Genomic DNA, 14,922 nt, shown 5'->3' on the forward strand with positions numbered 1-14,922 from the left:
ACTGTGACGAAAGGTTACACTGTGATCAAAGGCAACAACATGATCAAAGGCCACACTGTGATGAAAGGTTACACTGTGAAAAAAGGTTACACTGTGATAAAAGGCAACAAAATTATAAAAGGCTACACTGTGATAAAAGGCTATACTTTGATAAAAGACTGCACTGTGATAAAAGGTTACACTGTGATAAAAGGCCACACTGTGATAAAAGGCTACACATTGATAAAAGACTACACTGTGATAAAAGGCCACACTGTGATGAAAGGTTACACTGTGATAAAAGGCTACACTGTGACAAAAGGTTACACTGTGATAAAAGGCTACAAAGTGATAAAAGGCTACACTGTGATAAAAGGTAACACTGTGACGAAAGGTTACACTGTGAAAAAAGGTTACACCATTACAAAAACTACACTGTGATAAAAGGCCACACTGTGATAAAAGTCTACACTTTGAAAAAAACATACTACATGATAAAAGGTTACACTGTGATAAAAGGTTACACTGTGATCAAAGGCAACAACATGATCAAAGGCAACAACATGATAAAAGGCTACACTGTGATAAAAGGCTACACTGTGATAATAGGCTACACCATGATAAAAAGCCACACTTTGATAAAAGAGTACACTGTGATAAAAGGCCACACTGTGATGAAAGGTTACACTGTGAAAAAAGATTACACTGTGATAAAAGGCTACAACATGATAAAAGGCTACACTGTGATAAAAAGCTACAACGTGATAAAAGACTACAATGTGATTAAATGTTACAACATGATAAAAGGCCACAACGTGATAAAAGGCTATACTTTGATAAAAGAGTACACTGTGATAAAAGCCCACACTGTGATGAAAGGTTACACTGTGAAAAAAGGTTACACTGTGATAAAAGGCTACAACATGATAAAAGGCTACACTGTGATAAAAGGTTACACCATTATAAAAGGCCACACTGTGATAAAAGGTTAGACTGAGAAAAAAGGCTACACTGTGACGAAAGACTACAGTGTGATAAAAGGTTACACCATTACAAAAACTACACTGTGATAAAAGGCCACACTGTGATAAAAGTCTACACTTTGAAAAAAACATACTACATGATAAAAGGTTACACTGTGATAAAAGGTTACACTGTGATCAAAGGCAACAACATGATCAAAGGCAACAACATGATAAAAGGCTACACTGTGATAAAAGGCTACACTGTGATAATAGGCTACACCATGATAAAAAGCCACACTTTGATAAAAGAGTACACTGTGATAAAAGGCCACACTGTGATGAAAGGTTACACTGTGAAAAAAGGTTACACTGTGATAAAAGGCTACAACATGATAAAAGGCTACACTGTGATAAAAGGTTACACTGTGATAAAAGGTTACACCATTATAAAAGGCCACACTGTGATAAAAGGTTAGACTGTGATAAAAGGCTACACTGTGACGAAAGACTACACTGTGAAAAAAGGCCACACTGTGATAAAAGGCTACACTTTGATAAAAGAATTCACCGTGATAAAAGGCTACACTTTGATAAAAGACTACACTGTGATAAAAGGCTACACTGTGATAAAAGGGTACAATGTGATAAAAGGCTAAACCGTGATAAAAGGCTACACTTTGATAACAGACTACACTGTGAAAAAAGGCAACACTGTGATAAAAGGTTACACTGCGATAAAAGGCTACAACATGATGAATGACTACACTGTTATAAAAGGCTACAACATTATAAAAGGCTACACTGTGATAACAGGCTACACTGTGATGAAAGGTTACACTGTGATAAAAGGCTGAACCGTGATAAAAGGCTACACATTGATAAAAGACTACACTGTGATAAAAGGCCACACTGTGATAAAAGGCTACACTTTGAAAAAAGCCTACTACATGATAAACGGTTACACTGTGATAAAAGGTTACACTGTGATCAAAGGCAACAACATGATCAAAGGCAACAACATGATAAAAGGCTACACTGTGATAAAGGCTACAACATGTTAAAAGGCTACACTGTGATAAAAGGTTACACTGTGATCAAAGGCAACAACATGATCAAAGGCCACACTGTGATGAAAGGTTACACTGTGAAAAAAGGTTACACTGTGATAAAAGGCAACAAAATTATAAAAGGCTACACTGTGATAAAAGGCTACACTGTGATGAAAGGTTACACAGTGATGAAAGGTTACACTGTGATAAAAGGCTACACTGTGATGAAAGGTTACAATGTGAAAAAAGGTTACACTTTGATAAAAGGCAACAACATGATCAAAGGCAACAACATGATAAAAGGCTACACTGTGATAAAAGGCTACACTGTGATAATAGGCTACACCATGATAAAAAGCCACACTTTGATAAAAGAGTACACTGTGATAAAAGGCCACACTGTGATGAAAGGTTACACTGTGAAAAAAGGTTACACTGTGATAAAAGGTTACACCATTATAAAAGGCCACACTGTGATAAAAGGTTAGACTGTGAAAAAAGGCTACACTGTGATAATAGGCTACACCATGATAAAAAGCCACACTTTGATAAAAGAGTACACTGTGATAAAAGGCCACACTGTGATGAAAGGTTACACTGTGAAAAAAGGTTACACTGTGATAAAAGGTTACACCATTATAAAAGGCCACACTGTGATAAAAGGTTAGACTGTGAAAAAAGGCTACACTGTGATAAAAGACTACAACATGACAAAAGGCTACACTGTGATAAAAGGTTACACTGTGATAAAAGGTTACACCATTATAAAAGGCCACACTGTGATAAAAGGTTAGACTGTGATAAAAGTCTACACTGTGACGAAAGACTACACTGTGATAAAAGGCCACACTGTGATAAAAGGCTACACTTTGATAAAAGAATTCACCGTGATAAAAGGCTACACTTTGATAAAAGGCTACACTGTGATAATAGGCTACACCATGAGAAAAAGCCACACTTTGATAAAAGAGTACACTGTGATAAAAGGCCACACTGTGATGAAAGGTTACACTGTGATGAAATGTTACAACGTGATAAAAGGCCACACCGTGATAAAAGGTTAGATTGTGATAAAAGGCTACAACATGATGAATGACTACACTGTGATAAAAGGCTACAACATTATAAAAGGCTACACTGTGATAAAAGGTTACACTGTGATCAAAGGCAACATGATCAAAGGCAACAACATGATAAAAGGCTACACTGTGATAAATGACTACACTGTGATAAAAGGTTACACCATGATAAAAAGCCACACTTTGATAAAAGAGTACACTGTGATAAAAGGCCACACTGTGATGAAAGGTTACACTGTGAAAAAAGGTTACACTGTGATAAAAGGCTACAACATGATAAAAGGCTACACTGTGATAAAAGGCCACACTGTGATAAAAGGTTACACTGTGAAAAAAGGTTACACTGTGATAAAAGGCCACACTGTGATGAAAGGTTACACTGTGAAAAAAGGTTACACTTTGATAAAAGACTACACTGTGAGAAAAGACTACACTGTGAGAAAAGACTACACTGTGAAAGAAGATTACACTCTGATAAAAGGCTACAAGATGATACAAGGCTACACTGTGATAAATGACTACACTGTGAAAGAGGGTTACACTCTGATATAAGGCTACAACATGATAAAAGGCTTCACTGTGATAATTGACTACACTGTGATAAAAGGCTACACAGTGACAAAAGGCTACAACAATATAAAAGGCTACACCGTGATGAAAGGTTACACTGTGATAAAAGGCTAAACTGTGATAAAGGCTACACCATGATAAAAAGCCACACTTTGATAAAAGAGTACACTGTGATAAAAGGCCACACTGTGATGAAAGGTTACACTGTGATCAAAGGCAACAACATGATCAAAGGCAACAACATGATAAATGGTTACACTGTGATAATAGGCTACACCATGATAAAAAGCCACACTTTGATAAAAGAGTACTCTGTGATAAAAGGCCACACTGTGATGAAAGGTTACACTGTGAAAAAAGGTTACACTGTGATAAAAGGCTACAACATGATATAAGGCTACACTGTGATCAAAGGCAACAACATGATCAAAGGCAACAACATGATAAAAGGCTACATTGTGATAAAGGCTACAACATGATAAAAGGCTACACTGTGATAAAAACCGAATTCATGATAAAAGGTTACACTGTGATCAAAGGCAACAAAATTATAAAAGGCTACACTGTGTTAAAAGGCTACACTGTGATGAAAGGTTACACAGTGATGAAAGGTTACACTGTGATAAAAGGTTACACTGTGATAAAAGGCTACAACATGATAAAAGGCTACACTGTGATCAAAGGCAACAACATGATCAAAGGCAACAACATGATAAAAGGCTACATTGTGATAAAGGCTACAACATGATAAAAGGCTACACTGTGATAAAAAGCTAATACATGATAAAAGGTTACACTGTGATCAAAGGCAACAAAATTATAAAAGGATACACTGTGATAAAAGGCTACACTGTGATGAAAGGTTACACAGTGATGAAAGGTTACACTGTGATAAAAGGCTACACTGTGATAAAGGCTACAACATGAAAAAAGGCTAAACTGTGATAAAAGGCTACACTGTGATGAAAGGCTACACTGTGATAAAAGGCCACACTGTGATAAAAGGTTACACTGTGAAAAAAGGTTACACTGTGATAAAAGGCCACACTGTGATGAAAGGTTACACTGTGAAAAAAGGTTACACTTTGATAAAAGGTTACACTGTGATAATAGGCTACACCATGATAAAAAGCCACACTTTGATAAAAGAGTACACTGTGATAAAAGGCCACACTGTGATGAAAGGTTACACTGTGAAAAAAGGTTACACTGTGATAAAAGGCTACAACATGATCGAAGGCAACAACATGATAAAAGGCTACACTGTGATACAAGGCTACACTGTGATAATAGGCTACACCATGATAAAAAGCCACACTTTGATAAAAGAGTACACTGTGATAAAAGGCCACACTGTGATGAAAGGCTACAACATAATAAAAGGCTACACTGTGATAAAAGGTTACACTGTGATCAAAGGCAACATGATCAAAGGCAACAACATGATAACAGGCTACACTGTGATAAAAGGCCACACTGTGATAAAAGGCTACACTGTGATAAAAGGCCACACTGTGATAAAAGGCTACACTGTGATAAAAGACTACACTGTGATAAAAGGTTACACCATTATAAAAGGCCACACTGTGACAATGGGTTAGACTGTGATAAAAGGCTACAACGTGATGAAAGGCTACACTGTGATAAAAGGTTACAGTGTGATAAAAGGCTGAACCGTGATAAAAGGCTACACATTGATAAAAGACTACACTGTGATAAAAGGCCACACTGTGTTGAAAGGTTACACTGTGATAAAAGGCTACAACGTGATAAAAGGCTACACTGTGATAAAAGGCAGCACTGTGACGAAAGGTTACACTGTGATAAAAGTCTACAACATGATAAAAGGCTACACTGTGATAAAGGCTACAACATGATAAAAGGCTACACTGTGATAAAAACCTAATACATGATAAAAGGTTACACTGTGATAAAGGCAACAAAAGTATAAAAGGCTACACTGCGATAAAAGGCTACACTGTGATAAAAGGTTACACCATTATAAAAGGCCACACTGTGACAATGGGTTAGACTGTGATAAAAGGCTACACTGTGATAAAAGGTTACACTGTGATAATAGGCTACACCATGATAAAAAGCCACACTTTGATAAAAGAGTACACTGTGATAAAAGGCCACACTGTGATGAAAGGTTACACTGTGAAAAAAGGTTACACTGTGATAAAAGGCTACAACATGATAAAAGGCTACACTGTGATAAAAGGTTACACCATTATAAAAGGCCACACTGTGATAAAAGGTTAGACTGTGAAAAAAGGTTACACCATTATAAAAACTACACTGTGATAAAAGGCCACACTGTGATAAAAGGCTACACTTTGATAAAAGAATTCACCGTGATAAAAGGTTACACTGTGATAAAAGGCTACACTGTGATTAAAGGTTTCACAGTGATGAAAGGTTACACTGTGATAAAAGGCTACACTGTGATGAAGGCTACAATATGATAAAAGGCTAAACTGTGATAAAAGGCTACAACTGATGAATGACTACACTGTGATAAAAGGCTACAACATTATAAAAGGCTACACTGTGATAAAAGGTTATACTGTGATCAAAGGCAACAACATGATCAAAGGCCACACTGTGATGAAAGGTTACACTGTGAAAAAAGGCTACACTGTGATTAAAGGTTACACAGTGATGAAAGGTTACACTGTGATAAAAGGCTACACTGTGATGAAGGCTACAATATGATAAAAGGCTAAACTGTGATAAAAGGCTACAAATGATGAATGACTACACTGTGATAAAAGGCTACAACATTATAAAAGGCTACACTGTGATAAAAGGTTATACTGTGATCAAAGGCAACAACATGATGAAAGGTTACACTGTGAAAAAAGATTACACTGTGATAAAAGGCTACAACATCATAAAAGGCTACACTGTGATAAATGACTACACTGTGAAAAAAGGCTACAAAATTATAAAAGGCTACACTGTGATAAAAGGCTACACTGTGATTAAAGGTTACACCGTGATGAAAGGTTACACTGTGATGAAAGGTTACACTGTGATCAAAGGCAACAACATGATCAAAGGCAACAACATGATAAAAGGCTACACTGTGATTAAAGGTTACACCGTGATAAAAGGTTACACTTTGATAAAAGACTACACTGTGATAAAAGGCTACACTGTGATAATAGGCTACACCATGATAAAAAGCCACACTTTGATAAAAGGCAGCACTGTGATAAAAGGCTACACTGTGATAAAATACTACACTGTGAAAGAAGGTTAGACTCTGATAAAAGGCTACAACATGATAAAAGGCTACACTGTGATAAAAGGCTGAACCGTGATAAAAGGCTACACATTGATAAAAGACTACACTGTGATAAAAGGCCACACTGTGTTGAAAGGTTACACTGTGATCAAAGGCTACAACGTGATTAAAGACTACACTATGATGAAATGTTAGAACGTGATAAAAGGCCACACCGTGATAAAACGTTAGACTGTGATAAAAGGTTGAACCGTGATAAAAGGCTACAACGTGATAAAAGGTTACACTGTGATAAAAGGCAGCACTGTGACGAAAGGTTACACTGTGATCAAAGGCAACAACATGATCAAAGGCCACACTGTGATGAAAGGTTACACTGTGAAAAAAGGTTACACTGTGATAAAAGGCAACAAAATTATAAAAGGCTACACTGTGATAAAAGGCTATACTTTGATAAAAGACTGCACTGTGATAAAAGGTTACACTGTGATAAAAGGCCACACTGTGATAAAAGGCTACACATTGATAAAAGACTACACTGTGATAAAAGGCCACACTGTGATGAAAGGTTACACTGTGATAAAAGGCTACACTGTGACAAAAGGTTACACTGTGATAAAAGGCTACAAAGTGATAAAAGGCTACACTGTGATAAAAGGTAACACTGTGACGAAAGGTTACACTGTGAAAAAAGGTTACACCATTACAAAAACTACACTGTGATAAAAGGCCACACTGTGATAAAAGTCTACACTTTGAAAAAAACATACTACATGATAAAAGGTTACACTGTGATAAAAGGTTACACTGTGATCAAAGGCAACAACATGATCAAAGGCAACAACATGATAAAAGGCTACACTGTGATAAAAGGCTACACTGTGATAATAGGCTACACCATGATAAAAAGCCACACTTTGATAAAAGAGTACACTGTGATAAAAGGCCACACTGTGATGAAAGGTTACACTGTGAAAAAAGGTTTCACTGTGATAAAAGGCTACAACATGATAAAAGGCTACACTGTGATAAAAGGTTACACTGTGATAAAAGGTTACACTGTGAAAAAAGGTTACACTGTGATAAAAAGCTACAACATGATAAAAGGCTACACTGTGATAATAGGCTACACCATGATAAAAAGCCACACTTTGATAAAAGAGTACACTGTGATAAAAGGCCACACTGTGATGAAAGGTTACACTGTGAAAAAAGGTTACACTGTGATAAAAGGTTACACCATTATAAAAGGCCACACTGTGATAAAAGGTTAGACTGTGATGAAAGGTTACACTGTGATAAAAGGCCACACTGTGATGAAAGGTTACAATGTGAAAAAAGGTTACACTTTGATAAAAGGCAACAACATGATCAAAGGCAACAACATGATAAAAGGCTACACTGTGATAAAAGGCTACACTGTGATAATAGGCTACACCATGATAAAAAGCCACACTTTGATAAAAGAGTACACTGTGATAAAAGGCCACACTGTGATAAAAGTCTACACTTTGAAAAAAACATACTACATGATAAAAGGTTACACTGTGATAAAAGGTTACACTGTGATCAAAGGCAACAACATGATCAAAGGCAACAACATGATAAAAGGCTACACTGTGATAAAAGGCTACACTGTGATAATAGGCTACACCATGATAAAAAGCCACACTTTGATAAAAGAGTACACTGTGATAAAAGGCCACACTGTGATGAAAGGTTACACTGTGAAAAAAGATTACACTGTGATAAAAGGCTACAACATGATAAAAGGCTACACTGTGATAAAAAGCTACAACGTGATAAAAGACTACAATGTGATTAAATGTTACAACATGATAAAAGGCCACAACGTGATAAAAGGCTATACTTTGATAAAAGAGTACACTGTGATAAAAGCCCACACTGTGATGAAAGGTTACACTGTGAAAAAAGGTTACACTGTGATAAAAGGCTACAACATGATAAAAGGCTACACTGTGATAAAAGGTTACACCATTATAAAAGGCCACACTGTGATAAAAGGTTAGACTGAGAAAAAAGGCTACACTGTGACGAAAGACTACAGTGTGATAAAAGGTTACACCATTACAAAAACTACACTGTGATAAAAGGCCACACTGTGATAAAAGTCTACACTTTGAAAAAAACATACTACATGATAAAAGGTTACACTGTGATAAAAGGTTACACTGTGATCAAAGGCAACAACATGATCAAAGGCAACAACATGATAAAAGGCTACACTGTGATAAAAGGCTACACTGTGATAATAGGCTACACCATGATAAAAAGCCACACTTTGATAAAAGAGTACACTGTGATAAAAGGCCACACTGTGATGAAAGGTTACACTGTGAAAAAAGGTTACACTGTGATAAAAGGCTACAACATGATAAAAGGCTACACTGTGATAAAAGGTTACACTGTGATAAAAGGTTACACCATTATAAAAGGCCACACTGTGATAAAAGGTTAGACTGTGATAAAAGGCTACACTGTGACGAAAGACTACACTGTGAAAAAAGGCCACACTGTGATAAAAGGCTACACTTTGATAAAAGAATTCACCGTGATAAAAGGCTACACTTTGATAAAAGACTACACTGTGATAAAAGGCTACACTGTGATAAAAGGGTACAATGTGATAAAAGGCTAAACCGTGATAAAAGGCTACACTTTGATAACAGACTACACTGTGAAAAAAGGCAACACTGTGATAAAAGGTTACACTGCGATAAAAGGCTACAACATGATGAATGACTACACTGTTATAAAAGGCTACAACATTATAAAAGGCTACACTGTGATAACAGGCTACACTGTGATGAAAGGTTACACTGTGATAAAAGGCTGAACCGTGATAAAAGGCTACACATTGATAAAAGACTACACTGTGATAAAAGGCCACACTGTGATAAAAGGCTACACTTTGAAAAAAGCCTACTACATGATAAACGGTTACACTGTGATAAAAGGTTACACTGTGATCAAAGGCAACAACATGATCAAAGGCAACAACATGATAAAAGGCTACACTGTGATAAAGGCTACAACATGTTAAAAGGCTACACTGTGATAAAAGGTTACACTGTGATCAAAGGCAACAACATGATCAAAGGCCACACTGTGATGAAAGGTTACACTGTGAAAAAAGGTTACACTGTGATAAAAGGCAACAAAATTATAAAAGGCTACACTGTGATAAAAGGCTACACTGTGATGAAAGGTTACACAGTGATGAAAGGTTACACTGTGATAAAAGGCCACACTGTGATGAAAGGTTACAATGTGAAAAAAGGTTACACTTTGATAAAAGGCAACAACATGATCAAAGGCAACAACATGATAAAAGGCTACACTGTGATAAAAGGCTACACTGTGATAATAGGCTACACCATGATAAAAAGCCACACTTTGATAAAAGAGTACACTGTGATAAAAGGCCACACTGTGATGAAAGGTTACACTGTGAAAAAAGGTTACACTGTGATAAAAGGTTACACCATTATAAAAGGCCACACTGTGATAAAAGGTTAGACTGTGAAAAAAGGCTACACTGTGATAATAGGCTACACCATGATAAAAAGCCACACTTTGATAAAAGAGTACACTGTGATAAAAGGCCACACTGTGATGAAAGGTTACACTGTGAAAAAAGGTTACACTGTGATAAAAGGTTACACCATTATAAAAGGCCACACTGTGATAAAAGGTTAGACTGTGAAAAAAGGCTACACTGTGATAAAAGACTACAACATGACAAAAGGCTACACTGTGATAAAAGGTTACACTGTGATAAAAGGTTACACCATTATAAAAGGCCACACTGTGATAAAAGGTTAGACTGTGATAAAAGTCTACACTGTGACGAAAGACTACACTGTGATAAAAGGCCACACTGTGATAAAAGGCTACAACATGATAAAAGGCTACACTGTGATAAAAGGTTACACTGTGATAAAAGGTTACACCATTATAAAAGGCCACACTGTGATAAAAGGTTAGACTGTGATAAAAGGCTACACTGTGACGAAAGACTACACTGTGAAAAAAGGCCACACTGTGATAAAAGGCTACACTTTGATAAAAGAATTCACCGTGATAAAAGGCTACACTTTGATAAAAGACTACACTGTGATAAAAGGCTACACTGTGATAAAAGGGTACAATGTGATAAAAGGCTAAACCGTGATAAAAGGCTACACTTTGATAACAGACTACACTGTGAAAAAAGGCAACACTGTGATAAAAGGTTACACTGCGATAAAAGGCTACAACATGATGAATGACTACACTGTTATAAAAGGCTACAACATTATAAAAGGCTACACTGTGATAACAGGCTACACTGTGATGAAAGGTTACACTGTGATAAAAGGCTGAACCGTGATAAAAGGCTACACATTGATAAAAGACTACACTGTGATAAAAGGCCACACTGTGATAAAAGGCTACACTTTGAAAAAAGCCTACTACATGATAAACGGTTACACTGTGATAAAAGGTTACACTGTGATCAAAGGCAACAACATGATCAAAGGCAACAACATGATAAAAGGCTACACTGTGATAAAGGCTACAACATGTTAAAAGGCTGCACTGTGATAAAAGGTTACACTGTGATCAAAGGCAACAACATGATCAAAGGCCACACTGTGATGAAAGGTTACACTGTGAAAAAAGGTTACACTGTGATAAAAGGCAACAAAATTATAAAAGGCTACACTGTGATAAAAGGCTACACTGTGATGAAAGGTTACACAGTGATGAAAGGTTACACTGTGATAAAAGGCCACACTGTGATGAAAGGTTACAATGTGAAAAAAGGTTACACTTTGATAAAAGGCAACAACATGATCAAAGGCAACAACATGATAAAAGGCTACACTGTGATAAAAGGCTACACTGTGATAATAGGCTACACCATGATAAAAAGCCACACTTTGATAAAAGAGTACACTGTGATAAAAGGCCACACTGTGATGAAAGGTTACACTGTGAAAAAAGGTTACACTGTGATAAAAGGTTACACCATTATAAAAGGCCACACTGTGATAAAAGGTTAGACTGTGAAAAAAGGCTACACTGTGATAATAGGCTACACCATGATAAAAAGCCACACTTTGATAAAAGAGTACACTGTGATAAAAGGCCACACTGTGATGAAAGGTTACACTGTGAAAAAAGGTTACACTGTGATAAAAGGTTACACCATTATAAAAGGCCACACTGTGATAAAAGGTTAGACTGTGAAAAAAGGCTACACTGTGATAAAAGACTACAACATGACAAAAGGCTACACTGTGATAAAAGGTTACACTGTGATAAAAGGTTACACCATTATAAAAGGCCACACTGTGATAAAAGGTTAGACTGTGATAAAAGTCTACACTGTGACGAAAGACTACACTGTGATAAAAGGCCACACTGTGATAAAAGGCTACACTTTGATAAAAGAATTCACCGTGATAAAAGGCTACACTTTGATAAAAGGCTACACTGTGATAATAGGATACACCATGAGAAAAATCCACACTTTGATAAAAGAGTACACTGTGATAAAAGGCCACACTGTGATGAAAGGTTACACTGTGATAAAAGGCTACAACATTATAAAAGGCTACACTGTGATAAAAGGTTACACTGTGATCAAAGGCAACATGATCAAAGGCAACAACATGATAAAAGGCTACACTGTGATAAATGACTACACTGTGATAAAAGGTTACACCATGATAAAAAGCCACACTTTGATAAAAGAGTACACTGTTATAAAAGGCCACACTGTGATGAAAGGTTACACTGTGAAAAAAGGTTACACTGTGATAAAAGGCTACAACATGATAAAAGGCTACACTGTGATAAAAGGCCACACTGTGATAAAAGGTTACACTGTGAAAAAAGGTTACACTGTGATAAAAGGCCACACTGTGATGAAAGGTTACACTGTGAAAAAAGGTTACACTTTGATAAAAGACTACACTGTGAGAAAAGACTACACTGTGAGAAAAGACTACACTGTGAAAGAAGATTACACTCTGATAAAAGGCTACAACATGATACAAGGCTACACTGTGATAAATGACTACACTGTGAAAGAGGGTTACACTCTGATATAAGGCTACAACATGATAAAAGGCTTCACTGTGATAATTGACTACACTGTGATAAAAGGCTACACAGTGACAAAAGGCTACAACAATATAAAAGGCTACACCGTGATGAAAGGTTACACTGTGATAAAAGGCTAAACTGTGATAAAGGCTACACCATGATAAAAAGCCACACTTTGATAAAAGAGTACACTGTGATAAAAGGCCACACTGTGATGAAAGGTTACACTGTGAAAAAAGGTTACACTGTGATAAAAGGTTACACCATTATAAAAGCCGACACTGTGATAAAAGGTTAGACTGTGAAAAAAGGCTACACTGTGATAAAAGGCTACAACATGACAAAAGGTTACACTGTGATAAAAGGTTACACCATTATAAAAGGCCACACTGTGATAAAAGGTTAGACTGTGATAAAAGGATACACTGTGACGAAAGACTACACTGTGATAAAAGGCCACACTGTGATAAAAGGCTACACTTTGATAAAATAATTCACCGTGATAAAAGGCTACACTTTGATAAAAGGCTACACTGTGATAATAGGCTACACCATGAGAAAAAGTCACACTTTGATAAAAGAGTACACTGTGATAAAAGGCCACACTGTGATGAAAGGTTACACTGTGATGAAATGTTACAACGTGATAAAAGGCCACACCGTGATAAAAGGTTAGACTGTGATAAAAGGCTACAACATGATGAATGACTACACTGTGATAAAAGGCTACAACATTATAAAAGGCTACACTGTGATAAAAGGTTACACTGTGATCAAAGGCAACATGATCAAAGGCAACAACATGATAAAAGGCTACACTGTGATAAATAACTACACTGTGATAAAAGGTTACACCATGATAAAAAGCCACACTTTGATAAAAGAGTACACTGTGATAAAAGGCCACACTGTGATGAAAGGTTACACTGTGAAAAAAGGTTACACTGTGATAAAAGGCTACAACATGATAAAAGGCTACACTGTGATAAAAGGCCACACAGTGATGAAAGGTTACACTGTGATAAAAGGCTACACTGTGATAAAGGCTACAACATGAAAAAAGGCTAAACTGTGATAAAAGGCTACACTGTGATGAAAGGTTACACTGTGATAAAAGGTAACACTGTGATAAAGGCTACACCATGATAAAAAGCCACACTTTGATAAAAGAGTACACTGTGATAAAAGGCCACACTGTGATGAAAGGCTACAACATAATAAAAGGCTACACTGTGATAAAAGGTTACACTGTGATCAAAGGCAACATGATCAAAGGCAACAACATGATAACAGGCTACACTGTGATAAAAGGCCACACTGTGATAAAAGGCTACACTGTGATAAAAGACTACACTGTGATAAAAGGTTACACCATTATAAAAGGCCACACTGTGACAATGGGTTAGACTGTGATAAAAGGCTACAACGTGATGAAAGGCTACACTGTGATAAAAGGTTACACTGTGATAAAAGGCTGAACCGTGATAAAAGGCTACACATTGATAAAAGACTACACTGTGATAAAAGGCCACACTGTGTTGAAAGGTTACACTGTGATAAAAAGCTACAACGTGATAAAAGGCTACACTGTCATAAAAGGCAGCACTGTGACGAAAGGTTACACTGTGATAAAAGTCTACAACATGATAAAAGGCTACACTGTGATAAAGGCTACAACATGATAAAAGTCTACACTGTGATAAAAACTTAATACATGATAAAAGGTTACACTGTGATAAAAGGTTACACTGTGATCAAAGGCAACAACATGATCAAAGGCCACACTGTGATGTAAGGTTACACTGTGAAAAAAGGTTACACTGTGATAAAAGGCAACACAATTATAAAAGGCTACACTGTGATAAAAGGCTACACTGTGCTGAAAGGTTACACAGTGATGAAAGGTTACA

This window comes from Semicossyphus pulcher, unplaced genomic scaffold (assembly GCF_022749685.1).
Source record: "Semicossyphus pulcher isolate SPU_LCO1_2020_fin unplaced genomic scaffold, fSemPul1.0.p SCAF_5, whole genome shotgun sequence".
In the NCBI taxonomy this organism is placed as follows: domain Eukaryota; kingdom Metazoa; phylum Chordata; class Actinopteri; order Labriformes; family Labridae; genus Semicossyphus; species Semicossyphus pulcher.